At 61.7% G+C, this 15000-nt stretch overlaps 2 non-coding genes across 2 annotated transcripts; both read left to right on the forward strand.

Moving 5' to 3' along the window:
• The first annotated feature begins 10248 nt into the window (after positions 1-10248).
• LOC142790329 (small subunit ribosomal RNA) lies at positions 10249-12063 on the forward strand. The gene has a single exon (XR_012889440.1). It is a non-coding gene; the product is annotated as a small subunit ribosomal RNA (ribosomal RNA).
• A 1719-nt stretch (positions 12064-13782) lies between these two features.
• On the forward strand, positions 13783-13935 carry LOC142790415 (5.8S ribosomal RNA). The gene has a single exon (XR_012889505.1). It is a non-coding gene; the product is annotated as a 5.8S ribosomal RNA (ribosomal RNA).
• The last annotated feature ends 1065 nt before the right edge of the window (positions 13936-15000 follow it).

The raw sequence follows: 15000 nt of genomic DNA on the forward strand, positions 1-15000 counted from the left end.
TGCCGTGCGTAGGGACGGGCGCGCGTGCCACATGCCGCCGAAATATGGGTGTCGGAGAAAACAGAGTGCCGCGCGTAACGAGGGGCGCGCGTGTTACAGAGAGATATGCCCAAACGCATGAAAGTGTACGCAGGTGTTCTAAGGCAGTTTTTTTTTTTTTTCCTCATTTTGATGTCGCCCCGGCTGACGCGGTTTTCGTTTTTCCGTGCCGCCCCGGCTGACGCGGTTTTCGTTTTTCCGTGCCGCCCCGGCTGACGCAGTTTTTGCGCCGCCCCGGCTGACGCGGTTTTCGCGCCGCCCCGGCTGACGCGGTTTTTGCGTCGCCCCGGCTGACGCGGTTCGGACTTTGCACTTTTTGGCTCACCCCGGCTGGCGGCCCACTCACTCGATCGCCAGGTCTGTTTGCCCCGGTGGTTCCACCGCCAGGCTTAAGCGCGAACTTTTTTTGTTTGTTTTCTTTTGATTAAGCGCAAGCTTTTTTCTTTGTTTTCTTTTGATTAAGCGCGGGCTTTTTTCTTTGTTTTTTTTTGCATTCGCCCCGGCAGACGCGGTTTTTGCGCCGCCCCGGCTGACGCGGTTTTTGCCGCCCCGGCTGACGCAGTTCGGACTTAGCACTTTTCGGCTGTGCCTGGCTGGCGGCCCACTCACTCGATCGCCATGTCTGTTTGCCACAGTTTTCCCGGTGGTGCTGCACCCGGGCTCGCCCCGGCTGACGCAGTTTTCGCGCCGCCCCGGCTGACGCGGTTTCGTGCCGCCCCGGCAGACGCGGTTTTCGCGCCGCCCCGGCTGACGCGGTTTCGTGCCGCCCCGGCAGACGCAGTTCGGACTTAGCACTTTTCGGCTGTGCCTGGCTGGCGGCCCACTCACTCGATCGCCATGTCTGTTTGCCACAGTTTTCCCGGTGGTGCCGCACCCGGGCTCGCCCCGGCAGACGCGTTTTTTTTTTTCTTTCGCCCCGGCTGACGCAGTTTTCGCGCCGCCCCGGCAGACGCGGTTTTCGCGCCGCCCCGGCAGACGCGGTTTTTTGCGCCGCCCCGGCTGACGCGGTTTTTTGCCGCCCCGGCTGACGCAGTTCGGACTTGGCACTTTTTGGCTGAGCCTGGCTGGCGGCCCACTCACTCGATCGCCATGTCTGTTTGCCACAGTTTTCCCGGTGGTGCCGCACCCGGGCTCGCCCCGGCTGACGCAGTTTTCGCGCCGCCCCGGCTGACGCGGTTTCGTGCCGCCCTGGCAGACGCGGTTTTTGCGCCGCCCCGGCTGACGCGGTTTTTGCCGCCCCGGCTGACGCGGTTTTTGCCGCCCCGGCTGACGCAGTTCGGACTTAGCACTTTTTGGCTGAGCCTGGCTGGTGGCCCACTCACTCGATCGCCATGTCTGTTAGCCACAGTTTTCCCGGTGGTGCCGCACCCGGGCTCGCCCCGGCTGACGCAGTTTTCGCGCCGCCCCGGCAGACGCGGTTTTCGCGCCGCCCCGGCTGACGCGGTTTTTGCCGCCCCGGCTGACGCAGTTCGGACTTAGCACTTTTTGGGCTGAGCCTGGCTGGCGGCCCACTCACTCGATCGCCATGTCTGTTTGCCACAGTCTTCCCGGTGGTGCCGCACCCGGGCTCGCCCCGGCAGACGCGTTTTTTTTTTCTTTCGCCCCGGCAGACGTGGTTCCCCCCCCCCCCTTTTCGCTCGCCCCGGCTGACGAGGTTTTCGCGCCGCCCCGGCTGACGCAGTTTTCGCGCCGCCCCGGCTGACGCGGTTTCGTGCCGCCCCGGCTGACGCGGTTTTCGCGCCGCCCCGGCTGACGCGGTTTTTGCGTCGCCCCGGCTGACACGGTTCGGACTTTGCACTTTTCGGCTGTGCCTGGCTGGCGGCCCACTCACTCGATCGCCATGTCTGTTTGCCACAGTTTTCCCGGTGGTGCCGCACCCGGGCTTGCCCCGGCAGACGCGTTTTTTTTTTTTCTTTCGCCCCGGCTGACGCAGTTTTCGCGCCGCCCCGGCTGACGCGGTTTCGTGCCGCCCCGGCAGACGCGGTTTTTTGCGCCGCCCCGGCTGACGCGGTTTTTGCCGCCCCGGCTGACGCAGTTCGGACTTTGCACTTTTTGGCTGAGCCTGGCTGGCGGCCCACTCACTCGATCGCCATGTCTGTTTGCCACAGTTTTCCCGGTGGTGCCGCACCCGGGCTCGCCCCGGCAGACGCGTTTTTTTTTTTCTTTCGCCCCGGCTGACGCAGTTTTCGCGCCGCCCCGGCTGACGCGGTTTCGTGCCGCCCCGGCAGACGCAGTTCGGACTTGGCACTTTTCGGCTGTGCCTGGCTGGCGGCCCACTCACTCGATCGCCATGTCTGTTTGCCACAGTTTTCCCGGTGGTGCCGCACCCGGGCTCGCCCCGGCAGACGCGTTTTTTTTTTCTTTCGCCCCGGCTGACGCAGTTTTCGCGCCGCCCCGGCAGACGCGGTTTTCGCGCCGCCCCGGCAGACGCGGTTTTTTGCGCCGCCCCGGCTGACGCGGTTTTTTGCCGCCCCGGCTGACGCAGTTCGGACTTGGCACTTTTTGGCTGAGCCTGGCTGGCGGCCCACTCACTCGATCGCCATGTCTGTTTGCCACAGTTTTCCCGGTGGTGCCGCACCCGGGCTCGCCCCGGCTGACGCAGTTTTCGCGCCGCCCCGGCTGACGCGGTTTCGTGCCGCCCCGGCAGACGCGGTTTTTGCGCCGCCCCGGCTGACGCGGTTTTTGCCGCCCCGGCTGACGCGGTTTTTGCCGCCCCGGCTGACGCAGTTCGGACTTGGCACTTTTTGGCTGAGCCTGGCTGGTGGCCCACTCACTCGATCGCCATGTCTGTTAGCCACAGTTTTCCCGGTGGTGCCGCACCCGGGCTCGCCCCGGCTGACGCAGTTTTCGCGCCGCCCCGGCAGACGCGGTTTTCGCGCCGCCCCGGCTGACGCGGTTTTTGCCGCCCCGGCTGACGCAGTTCGGACTTAGCACTTTTTGGGCTGAGCCTGGCTGGCGGCCCACTCACTCGATCGCCATGTCTGTTTGCCACAGTCTTCCCGGTGGTGCCGCACCCGGGCTCGCCCCGGCAGACGCGTTTTTTTTTTCTTTCGCCCCGGCAGACGTGGTTCCCCCCCCCCCCTTTTCGCTCGCCCCGGCTGACGAGGTTTTCGCGCCGCCCCGGCTGACGCAGTTTTCGCGCCGCCCCGGCTGACGCGGTTTCGCGCCGCCCCGGCAGACGCGGTTTTTTGCGCCGCCCCGGCTGACGCGGTTTTTTGCCGCCCCGGCTGACGCAGTTCGGACTTGGCACTTTTTGGCTGAGCCTGGCTGGCGGCCCACTCACTCGATCGCCATGTCTGTTTGCCACAGTTTTCCCGGTGGTGCCGCACCCGGGCTCGCCCCGGCTGACGCAGTTTTCGCGCCGCCCCGGCTGACGCGGTTTCGTGCCGCCCCGGCAGACGCGGTTTTTGCGCCGCCCCGGCTGACGCGGTTTTTGCCGCCCCGGCTGACGCGGTTTTTGCCGCCCCGGCTGACGCAGTTCGGACTTAGCACTTTTTGGCTGAGCCTGGCTGGTGGCCCACTCACTCGATCGCCATGTCTGTTAGCCACAGTTTTCCCGGTGGTGCCGCACCCGGGCTCGCCCCGGCTGACGCAGTTTTCGCGCCGCCCCGGCAGACGCGGTTTTCGCGCCGCCCCGGCTGACGCGGTTTTTGCCGCCCCGGCTGACGCAGTTCGGACTTAGCACTTTTTGGGCTGAGCCTGGCTGGCGGCCCACTCACTCGATCGCCATGTCTGTTTGCCACAGTCTTCCCGGTGGTGCCGCACCCGGGCTCGCCCCGGCAGACGCGTTTTTTTTTTCTTTCGCCCCGGCAGACGTGGTTCCCCCCCCCCCTTTTCGCTCGCCCCGGCTGACGAGGTTTTCGCGCCGCCCCGGCTGACGCAGTTTTCGCGCCGCCCCGGCTGACGCGGTTTCGTGCCGCCCCGGCTGACGCGGTTTTCGCGCCGCCCCGGCTGACGCGGTTTTTGCGTCGCCCCGGCTGACACGGTTCGGACTTTGCACTTTTCGGCTGTGCCTGGCTGGCGGCCCACTCACTCGATCGCCATGTCTGTTTGCCACAGTTTTCCCGGTGGTGCCGCACCCGGGCTTGCCCCGGCAGACGCGTTTTTTTTTTTTCTTTCGCCCCGGCTGACGCAGTTTTCGCGCCGCCCCGGCTGACGCGGTTTCGTGCCGCCCCGGCAGACGCGGTTTTTTGCGCCGCCCCGGCTGACGCGGTTTTTGCCGCCCCGGCTGACGCAGTTCGGACTTTGCACTTTTTGGCTGAGCCTGGCTGGCGGCCCACTCACTCGATCGCCATGTCTGTTTGCCACAGTTTTCCCGGTGGTGCCGCACCCGGGCTCGCCCCGGCAGACGCGTTTTTTTTTTCTTTCGCCCCGGCTGACGCAGTTTTCGCGCCGCCCCGGCTGACGCGGTTTCGTGCCGCCCCGGCAGACGCAGTTCGGACTTGGCACTTTTCGGCTGTGCCTGGCTGGCGGCCCACTCACTCGATCGCCATGTCTGTTTGCCACAGTTTTCCCGGTGGTGCCGCACCCGGGCTCGCCCCGGCAGACGCGTTTTTTTTTTTCTTTCGCCCCGGCTGACGCAGTTTTCGCGCCGCCCCGGCAGACGCGGTTTTCGCGCCGCCCCGGCAGACGCGGTTTTTTGCGCCGCCCCGGCTGACGCGGTTTTTTGCCGCCCCGGCTGACGCAGTTCGGACTTGGCACTTTTTGGCTGAGCCTGGCTGGCGGCCCACTCACTCGATCGCCATGTCTGTTTGCCACAGTTTTCCCGGTGGTGCCGCACCCGGGCTCGCCCCGGCTGACGCAGTTTTCGCGCCGCCCCGGCTGACGCGGTTTCGTGCCGCCCCGGCAGACGCGGTTTTTGCGCCGCCCCGGCTGACGCGGTTTTTGCCGCCCCGGCTGACGCGGTTTTTGCCGCCCCGGCTGACGCAGTTCGGACTTTGCACTTTTCGGCTGTGCCTGGCTGGCGGCCCACTCACTCGATCGCCATGTCTGTTTGCCACAGTTTTCCCGGTGGTGCCGCACCCGGGCTTGCCCCGGCAGACGCGTTTTTTTTTTTTTCTTTCGCCCCGGCTGACGCAGTTTTCGCGCCGCCCCGGCTGACGCGGTTTCGTGCCGCCCCGGCAGACGCGGTTTTTTGCGCCGCCCCGGCTGACGCGGTTTTTGCCGCCCCGGCTGACGCAGTTCGGACTTTGCACTTTTTGGCTGAGCCTGGCTGGCGGCCCACTCACTCGATCGCCATGTCTGTTTGCCACAGTTTTCCCGGTGGTGCCGCACCCGGGCTCGCCCCGGCAGACGCGTTTTTTTTTTTCCTTCGCCCCGGCAGACGTGGTTCCCCCCCCCCCCTCCGTCTTTCTTTTTGTTTTTTTTTTCGCCGCGGCTGAAGTGGATTTTTCGGTGCCTCGACGCCCCGGTAGTCGCGGTTTTTCCGTTTCCGCACGGCCCCGGCTGACGCTGCTCGGTCACAGTCGCCTTTTGTGGTGATTGCAGACTTCTTGAGCGCGGGTGTTTTTTTTTTGTTGTTGTTGTTGTTTTATTACGCATTCGCTCCAGCAGACGCTGTTTAGACTTTTTGTTTCCTCTTTTATCCTGCGACGAGGTGACGAGGTTTATTCGGTGCCCCGCCGCCCCGGCTGAAGTGATTTTTCCTGTCCCGTGCCGCCCCGGCTGACGCGGTTGGGACTTCGCGTTTGTTCGGCCGCCACGGGTTTTGGCGCACTCGCTCGGTTGCTTGTTGTTGCCACTTGTTGCGAACCCAGGTTTCTTGAGCGAGCGCGGGCGTTTTTTCTTCCTTTCTTTCTTTGTTCTATGTGTTAGCGAATCGGCCTTTAATATCACACGAGGACTCACAACCAACAATTTTCAGTTTGAAGTGTAAATAATCTGCAGGTGTTGACGTAACTGACTTGCCCCGTACCCTTGAGTACATCCATGAAGTTCTCGTAGTACTACTAAATCGCATTATTCCAAGTGGAGAAATTCCCATAAATTTGCAAACCTCTACACGAAAATCGGTGCGCGTGATAAAGTTGAAAATTATCGTCCGATATCAAATGTGCCTTCTATAACACAAATTCTAGGAAAAAAAAAAAACACTTGTTCGCCGTTTTCTGCGCCGTGACTGGCAGCACTCCGGCGAAGCGAAACGGGGTCGATTCGAGCACGATATCGGCGTCTTTCGACGTGCTCGCCGGCGACCGTCGCACGAGTACGTCGCACGAGCGCGTCTGCCGGGGCGCCGTTTGCGAAGCCGACGCAAAAGTGGGAACCGCCGCTCGGATGATCGCCGCTTTCGGCAGAGTGAGTGTTGGCACTCCGGGGAAGCGAAACAGCGTGAATGCGCCCACGAAATCGGCGTATTTTGAAGTGACCGCCGGCGACCGTCGCACGAGTACGGTAAACCGCGTCAGCCGGGGCGTAGTTCGGGACGCCGACGAAAAAGTGGGAAGCGCAACTCGGATCTTCGCCGTTTTTGCAGGAGTGAGTGGCGGCCCTCCTGCGAGACCAAGAAGCATCGATTCGTGCACGAATTCGGCGCCTTTCGACGTGATCGCCGGCGACCGTCGCTCGAGTAGGGCAAACCGCGTCTGCCGGGGCGGGCTTCGGGACGCCGATGCGAAAGTGGGAAACGCTGCTCGGATGTTCGCCGTTTTTGGCCGAGTGAGTGCTGGCACTCGGGCGAAGCCAAACGGGGCCGATTACGGCACGATATCGGCGTCTTTCGACGTGCCCGCCGGCGACCGTCGCACGAGTACGGTAAACCGCGTCAGCCCGGGCGGAGTTCGGGACGCCGATGCGAAAGTGGAGAACGCCGCTCGGATCTTCGCCGTTTTTGGAGGAGTGAGTGGCGGCACTCCGGAGAAGCCAAGGAGCGCCAATTAGCGCACGATATCGGCGTCTTTCGACGCGCTCGCCGGCGACCGTCGCACGAGTAGGGCAAACCGCGTCTGCCGGGGCGGGGTTTACGACGCCGACGCAAAAGTGGGAACCGCCGCTCGGATGTTGGCCGTTTTTGGCAGAGTGAGTGCTGGCACTCCGGCGACGCGAAAGAGCGCGAATGCGCCCACGAAAGTGGCGTATTTGGACGTGCTTGACGGCGACCGCTGCAGGAGTACGAAAAACCACGTCAGCCGGGGCGAGCGACCCACGGCGGTCTGGGTGCTTATCGCTGCTATTATAGGGGCACCCCGGCAGACGCAGAAAAAAAAAAAATTTTTTTTCGACCTTCTTTTTTGCTGGTCGAGCTCGGGTAACCCAGGTCGCAATGGGAGCCGCGCACGAAAGCGGCGTCGCGAGACGCGTTCGCGGTCGCTAGTCGCACGAGCTCGGCAACCGCGTCAGCCGGCGCGGAGTTCGGGATGCCGACGGCTAAGTGGGTACCGCTGCTCGGATGTTCGCCGTTTTTGGCCGAGTGAGTGCTGGCACTCCGGTGAAGCCAAGGAGCGCCAATTCGTGCACGATATCGGCGTCTTTCGACGTGCCCGCCGGCCACCGCCGCACGAGTACGGCAAACCGCGTCTGCCGGGGCGGGGTTTGCGACGCGTACGCAATAGTGGGAACCGTCGCTCGGATGTTCGTCGTCTTTGGCCGAGCGAGTGCTGGCACTCCGGCGAAGCGAAACGGGGCCGATTCGGGCACGATATCGGCGTATTTCGACGTGCTCGCCGGCGACCGTCGCACGAGTACGGCAAAGCGCGTCTGCCGGGGCGAGGTTTGCGACGCCGACGAAAAAGTGGGAAGCGCCGCTCGGATCTTCGCCGTTTTTGCAGGAGTGAGTGGCGGCCCTCCTGCGAGACCAAGAAGCATCGACTCGCGCACGATATCGGTGTCTTTCGACGTGCCCGCCGGCCACCGCCGCACGAGTACGGCAAACCGCGTATGCCGGGGCGGGGTTGGCGACGCCGACGCAAAAGTGGGAACCGCCACTAGGATGTTCGCCGTTTTTGGCAGAGTGAGTGCTGGCACTCCGGCGAAGCGAAAGAGCGCGAATGCGCCCACGAAAGTGGCGTGTTTGGACGTGCTTGACGACGACCACCGCAGGAAAACGAAAAACCACGTCAGCCGGGGCGAGCGACCCATGGCGGTCTGGGTGCTTATCGCTGCTATTATAGGGGCACCCCGGCAGACGCAAAAAAAAAAAAATTTTTTTTTCGACATTCTTTTTTGCTCGTCGACCTCGGGTGACCCAGGTCGCAGTGGGAGCCGCGCACGAAAGCGGCGTCGCGAGACGGCTTCGCGGTCGCTAGTCGCACGAGCTCGGCAACCGCGTCTGCCGGGGCGGAGTTCGGGACGCCGACGGCTAAGTGGGAACCGCCGCTCGGATGTTCGCCGTTTGTGGCCGAGTGAGTGCTGGCACTCCGGCGAAGCCAAACGGGGCCGATTCCGGCACGATATCGGCGTCTTTCTACGTGCTCGCCGGCGACCGTCGCACGAGTACGGCAAAGTGCGTCTGCCGGGGCGGGGTTTGCGACGCGTACGCAATAGTGAGAACCGTCGCTCGGATGTTCGTCGTCTTTCGCCGAGCCAGTGCTGGCACTCCGGCGAAGCCGAACGGAGCCGATTCGGGCACGATATCGGCGTCTTTCCACGTGCTCGCCGGCGACCGTCGCACGAGTACGGTAAACCGCGTCAGCCGGGGCGGAGTTCGGGACGCCGATGCGAAAGTGGGAAGCGCCGCTCGGATCTTCGCCGTTTTTGGAGGAGTCAGTGGCGGCACTCCGGTGAAGCCAAGGTGCGCCAATTCGCGCACGATATCGGCGTCTTTCGACGTGCCCGCCGGCCACCGTCGCACGAGTACGGCAAACCTCGTCTGCCGGGGCGGGGTTTGCGACGCCGACGCAAAAGTGGGAACCGCCGCTCGGATGTTCGCCGTTTTTGGCAGAGTGAGTGCTGGCACTCCGGCGAAGCGAAAGAGCGTGAATGCGCCCACGAAAGTAGCGTATTTGGACGTGCTTGACGGCGACCGCCGCAGGAGTACGAAAAACCACGTCAGCCGGGGCGAGCGACCCACGGCGGTCTGGGTGCTTATCGCTGCTATTATAGGGGCACCCCGGCAGACGCAGAAAGAAAAAAAAAAATGGGGACATGGCGTGCGTCACCGTGCGGCTTCGCAGCGTTGCCGAAGTCGCCGAGCCCTTCGACTGAGCCGAACGGCGGACAGGGAACGTTGGTCGGCCGTTCTAACCTGTCGGTGCCACGCCGAGACGTCGTTAAGGAAAACCGCGTCGTGGGCCTCTACGACGCCGTCGATTCGTTGTACGTTTGGTGTCCAGCGTGTCGGCGGCGAGTAGCGGACACGTCGTTCACGACTTCGGTCTTTCGCAGTCGACGCGAACTTGCGGAGAGTCGTGGTGCCTCACGTTTTCGGCAGAAACCGCGGCGGAATTTTCCCGTGCGTGCGCGCACGACCTCGGTGCTGTGCCGTCAGCGTAGTGTTGCACAAACTCGTGGCCTACCCAAGGTGCGGTACGTTTGCGGCCGTATCCTCGGTGGCAATTTCGTGAGTAGGGTCGCAAATTCTACGACCTCGGCGGGTTTGAGAGCGACGTAGACTTGTGGCACGCTCAACGTGCCACACGTTTCGGGGCACACCCGCGGTGAAATTTTCTCGAGTACGCTCGTATTAGTGCCCAAGGAGGTCTGGGTACTTATCGCTGCTATTATGTGGGGGTTCTCGTGAGCGGCGTACGCGAAAGCGACCGGGTGTCTGATATGCGGCGGGCTTCGGCCTCGTCAAGCGTGTCCTCGGGTCTGCTCCAGGGGAATCCACGGCAGTCGTCTGCAGCCTCATCCGCTTGATGCGTTAGGGGCTGGTTGTCGGACGGTGCCGTTTTACCACGATATCGAGGTGTGTTCCGTGTCGTCCTCGGGCGATTCAGATGCGAAAGCGCCGAAGACGCGGGCGTGACCCGTCGTCTGGCGGCTTTGCGGTCTCGGCTCCGTTGCTAGTTCCGGCCGGTCCACCGACAGTGCAGCGGGCTTGGGCAACCCGCACGGCGCGACCGAGTCGATGCAACGAAAAAGAGCGAGCATGAACGTGCTTCTTGCCGCACGGCTCCCACTCGTCTTTCGGGAAGGTTGTGCCGTAGCGAGCTCGAACGCCGTCATCTCGGAGTGCAAAATAAGCGTGTTGGGGCGCCTGAAGGTGGCCTCCGCCGCACACAGACTGCGTCCGGCCCGCCGAAGGCGAGGACGGACGCGCAGTCGAACGATTACCTGGTTGATCCTGCCAGTAATCATATGCTTGTCTCAAAGATTAAGCCATGCATGTCTAAGTACATGCCGAAATAAGGCGAAACCGCGAATGGCTCATTAAATCAGTTATGGTTCCTTAGATCGTTTCTTCCTACTTGGATAACTGTGGCAATTCTAGAGCTAATACATGCAGTGAGCCTGGAGCCCTTTGGGTAACGGGTGCTTTTATTAGACCAAGATCGATCGGGTTTCGGCCCGTATTGTGTGGTGACTCTGGATAACTTTGTGCTGATCGCATGGCCACGAGCCGGCGACGTTTCTTTCAAGTGTCTGCCTTATCAACTTTCGATGGTAGGTTACTTGCTTACCATGGTTGTTACGGGTAACGGAGAATCAGGGTTCGATTCCGGAGAGGGAGCCTGAGAAACGGCTACCACATCCAAGGAAGGCAGCAGGCGCGCAAATTACCCACTCCCGGCACGGGGAGGTAGTGACGAAAAATAACAATACGGGACTCTTTTGAGGCCCCGTAATTGAAATGAGTACACTCTAAATCCTTTAACGAGGATCAATTGGAGGGCAAGTCTGGTGCCAGCAGCCGCGGTAATTCCAGCTCCAATAGCGTATACTAAAGCTGCTGCGGTTAAAAAGCTCGTAGTTGGATCTCAGTTCCAGACGAGTAGTGCATCTACCCGATGCGACGGCTCGGACTGAACATCATGCCGGTTCTTTCTTGGTGCACTTCATTGTGTGCCTCGAGATGGCCGGTGCTTTTACTTTGAAAAAATTAGAGTGCTCAACGCAGGCGAGTCGCCTGAATAAACTTGCATGGAATAATAGAACAAGACCTCGTTTCTGTTCTGTTGGTTTTTGGAATACGAGGTAATGATTAAGAGGGACGGACGGGGGCATTCGTATTGCGGCGCTAGAGGTGAAATTCTTGGACCGTCGCAAGACGAACTACTGCGAAAGCATTTGCCAAGAATGTTTTCATTGATCAAGAACGAAAGTCAGAGGTTCGAAGGCGATCAGATACCGCCCTAGTTCTGACCATAAACGATGCCAACCAGCGATCCGCCTGAGTTACTCAAATGACTCGGCGGGCAGCTTCCGGGAAACCAAAGTATTTGGGTTCCGGGGGAAGTATGGTTGCAAAGCTGAAACTTAAAGGAATTGACGGAAGGGCACCACCAGGAGTGGAGCCTGCGGCTTAATTTGACTCAACACGGGAAAACTTACCCGGCCCGGACACTGGGAGGATTGACAGATTGAGAGCTCTTTCTTGATTCGGTGGATGGTGGTGCATGGCCGTTCTTAGTTGGTGGAGCGATTTGTCTGGTTAATTCCGATAACGAACGAGACTCTAGCCTATTAAATAGGTGCGGGGTTCCCAGCACCTTACAACCTTCTTAGAGGGACAAGCGGCTCCTAGCCGCACGAAACAGAGCAATAACAGGTCTGTGATGCCCTTAGATGTCCGGGGCCGCACGCGCGCTACACTGAAGGAAGCAGCGTGTCTTTATCCCTGTCTGAAAAGACTGGGTAACCCGTGGAACTTCTTTCGTGATTGGGATAGGGGCTTGCAATTGTTCCCCTTGAACGAGGAATTCCCAGTAAGCGCGAGTCATAAGCTCGCGTTGATTACGTCCCTGCCCTTTGTACACACCGCCCGTCGCTACTACCGATTGAATGATTTAGTGAGGTCTTCGGACCGATGTCCGGCGCGGCCTTTCGGTTGCGCCGGTCTGTTGGAAAGATGACCAAACTTGATCATTTAGAGGAAGTAAAAGTCGTAACAAGGTTTCCGTAGGTGAACCTGCGGAAGGATCATTAACGGATTGTGAAGGGTGAGCGCCTCGGCTGCGTCTGCGCCCGACACTTTCTGCCGCTGACCCCGTTTGGACGCGGGGTCGGCTTTTCCCCACGGGGCTGCCTGAATGTGGAGCGGCACCCCGTGACAAATTGTTGCGCCCAGCGGACGCCAACACCGCGACCTTGGACGGTCGGCCAGGTGGCGGACGCGGGTACAAACGGCGCAACGCACTCATAGGTCGGCTTTCGACCCGCCACTGCACCGTGGCTCGAAGCGCTCGAAATGCGCGACCCGACCGCTGCGGGACCGCCTAGTACTGTAAACAGGAGCGGCGGAGCGCGAACGGCGAGTCGTGGTTACGTCGGTAGAAGGCGAGGCTGCGCGTTCCCGAAACGCCAGCCGAGTGCCCTCCCGACCGTTCGAGCGTGCAAGAACGAGACCCGACAATCGCGCGGCGACTGCCAAGTACGAGAGGAACGGCACAAGCGTCGGCGGTCGGTCAAGGAACTGGCGATGTGACGGGTCCGCTGTGCACCAGTGCATACCGTCCCGCCGTCCGCGGCAAGCGCCTCCGCGTCCTCGGGTGACGGAGGCTGCCGGTCGGTTCTTGCAGGCGAGGGATCTCGCTGGCACCGGTTCGCGTTGACGCGCGGCCGGTCATGGCACGGCGATGCGACGGCCGAGGTGCGCAGTACTCGATGGAGGAACCGCACGCTCCGATGACCGTCCCGCCCTCCGCGGCGTATGCGTACCGACCGTAATGGTTGCAGCAGCGCCGGCCGGCTTTTGAATTCGCCACACGAAACACGGTGCGAGATCGCGGTTAGGGGAGCGTCGACGTTGCCAGGCGTTTTGCTTGCTGCCGAGGGAAAGGCGGCACGGCCACGTCGCGCTCGTCGCGATTAGCGGGTCTGCGCGCTTTGGGAAGGTGCCGCAACGACTTGCCGAAAGAGGAAGCACGGAAGAACGAGGGACTTGGACGTCCCGACAATTGAACGCACTTGCGGCCAGGCCCTTGCTGGCTTCGTTCTTCCGCCTCGAGTAGGCTCGTACGCGGCTCCGGCGCCGAAAGTGGTCCTTGGCACCGACTTCGGTGGACGTGGGAAGTGCCGCGCAAGTACGGCGCGCCTGGCTCCACCTGTTGGCTAAAGTAAGCAGCCGGATTGGCATTTTGGTGTGCGGTGGCAAACCGTGGATGCGAAAAAAGCTTGTGCGATTTCGTGGAACAAAAAGCGGGGGTCCCCCTTTTTATGCGGAGGAGACCGACCCGCCCGCCGTGGTGAACCGCGACGCCACGGTAAAAACGGGAGAGGCTTGTCGATGGGACCGTGCATCCCGCGCTCCACGGAGGCCGGGAGGCGGCCGCCCGAGGAAATGTGTAGCCGTCGAGGCCCGCATCTGCGTGCACTCTTATCCAAATGGGTGTACCGCAGGCATTTTCTGGTTAGGCGGGCCAATGAGAGCGAGCACACAACGATACCTACGGGTCCGGCTTGGAGAACCGGCTTCGACGCCTCCCGAGTATTTATAGAGGGGTGGACCACGAAAGCACTCGCAAGTAGCGGAAGCGAAACGCCGTCCGAAACACACCGTTTGCTCGATTTGCGGCAGCCGAAAAAGGCGCGGCAGAGTTTTGGAGTCCAAGCGTGCGCTGAAAAGCGCCCTTCTTGGCCACTGTTTGGCCGAGTGCCAGAAACGTTTGGTTTTGACTGTACGGAATTGAACAAACACTTTTTCACGACTCTAAGCGGTGGATCACTCGGTTCTCGGGTCGATGAAGAACGCAGCCAGCTGCGAGACTTGGTGTGAATTGCAGGACACACTGAGCACTGATTCTTTGAACGCACATTGCGGCCTTGGGTCTTCCCTTGGCTTCGTCTGTCTGAGGGTCGGATCACATATCAAGAGAGCCTTCGGCGCACAAGGGAACGTGAGCCGTCGACTCGTTTTGACCGCGTCGGCAACACGGACAGCACGCTGAACACCTCACAGCGAGCGCCAACAGCGGCCACTCAAGGGCGAGACGGTGGCGACCGTCGTGCCAGAGCCCAACCGAAACGGGGGCGACCGACTGCATTGAGGATGTGGCACCTCGTTGAGACCGCCGCAGGACTTCGAGTCGGAAGGAAGCCTGCAGGGAAAGTGCGGTCGAGGTTGCGTACTCCTCTCTGCGACCGGGCGCGCAAGAGCTGCGAGAGCCACGGACGCGCAACTTTAACGCACGGTAAACACGAGGAGCGAAAGCCGGCCAGCAAAGCTTCTCCAGCCGTGCGCAAAGTGCGCGAGATCGCAGCCTTGCGTTGCGCTTGTTGCCCTCGAAGTAAGCAGGGTGTCCCGTAGACCGGGCGCTCGAACACGCTGCGGGGCCGTGCCTCCTCCAGGCTTTGCCGCGCGAACAGGGAACGTTCGCGCGCAAAGCGCAGGGAGGTGAGGAGGCTGCGCCCGACGTTTGCGGTTCGCTGCGTACGCGGTTGATGCGGAGAGCACGGCGCGACGACTTGCCGCGAAACGGAAAAAGTCTCCCGCACGAGTTGGCGAAACGTTGGCGAAGCTTAAGGCGTTCTCGTCGTAGTCCGCCGTCGGTCTAAGTGCTTCGCAGTTCCCGTCCCGTTCAAAAAACTGGGCCACTCCAGTTGGGGCGGGGGCGACGCTACACGAGACGATGCCTCTCGCCAGGCTGCGTGGCTGCCCTTGCGGCGGCGGCGACTGGCCTCGGCGGTGTTTGGGCTTTCGACACGGTCGTTTATCACGCAACTGCTCGGACGACGCACGCGCGCAGCGGAATGCCGCTTGCCAGCCTTGTGAAGATGTGACCCTGTACAGGGTTGCGGGCGCACTTGGTAGGGCGTCGTACTCGGTTCGCGATGGGTTTACGAACGTGTCCCGTCACTTCCACGTCACACCGGTTGTGCGCCGCACGCGTGCAGCGGGGAAGCCGATTGCCAGCCTTGTGAAGA

The sequence above is a fragment of the Rhipicephalus microplus genome, unplaced genomic scaffold (genome assembly GCF_043290135.1).
Source record: "Rhipicephalus microplus isolate Deutch F79 unplaced genomic scaffold, USDA_Rmic scaffold_99, whole genome shotgun sequence".
NCBI lineage: Eukaryota > Metazoa > Arthropoda > Arachnida > Ixodida > Ixodidae > Rhipicephalus > Rhipicephalus microplus.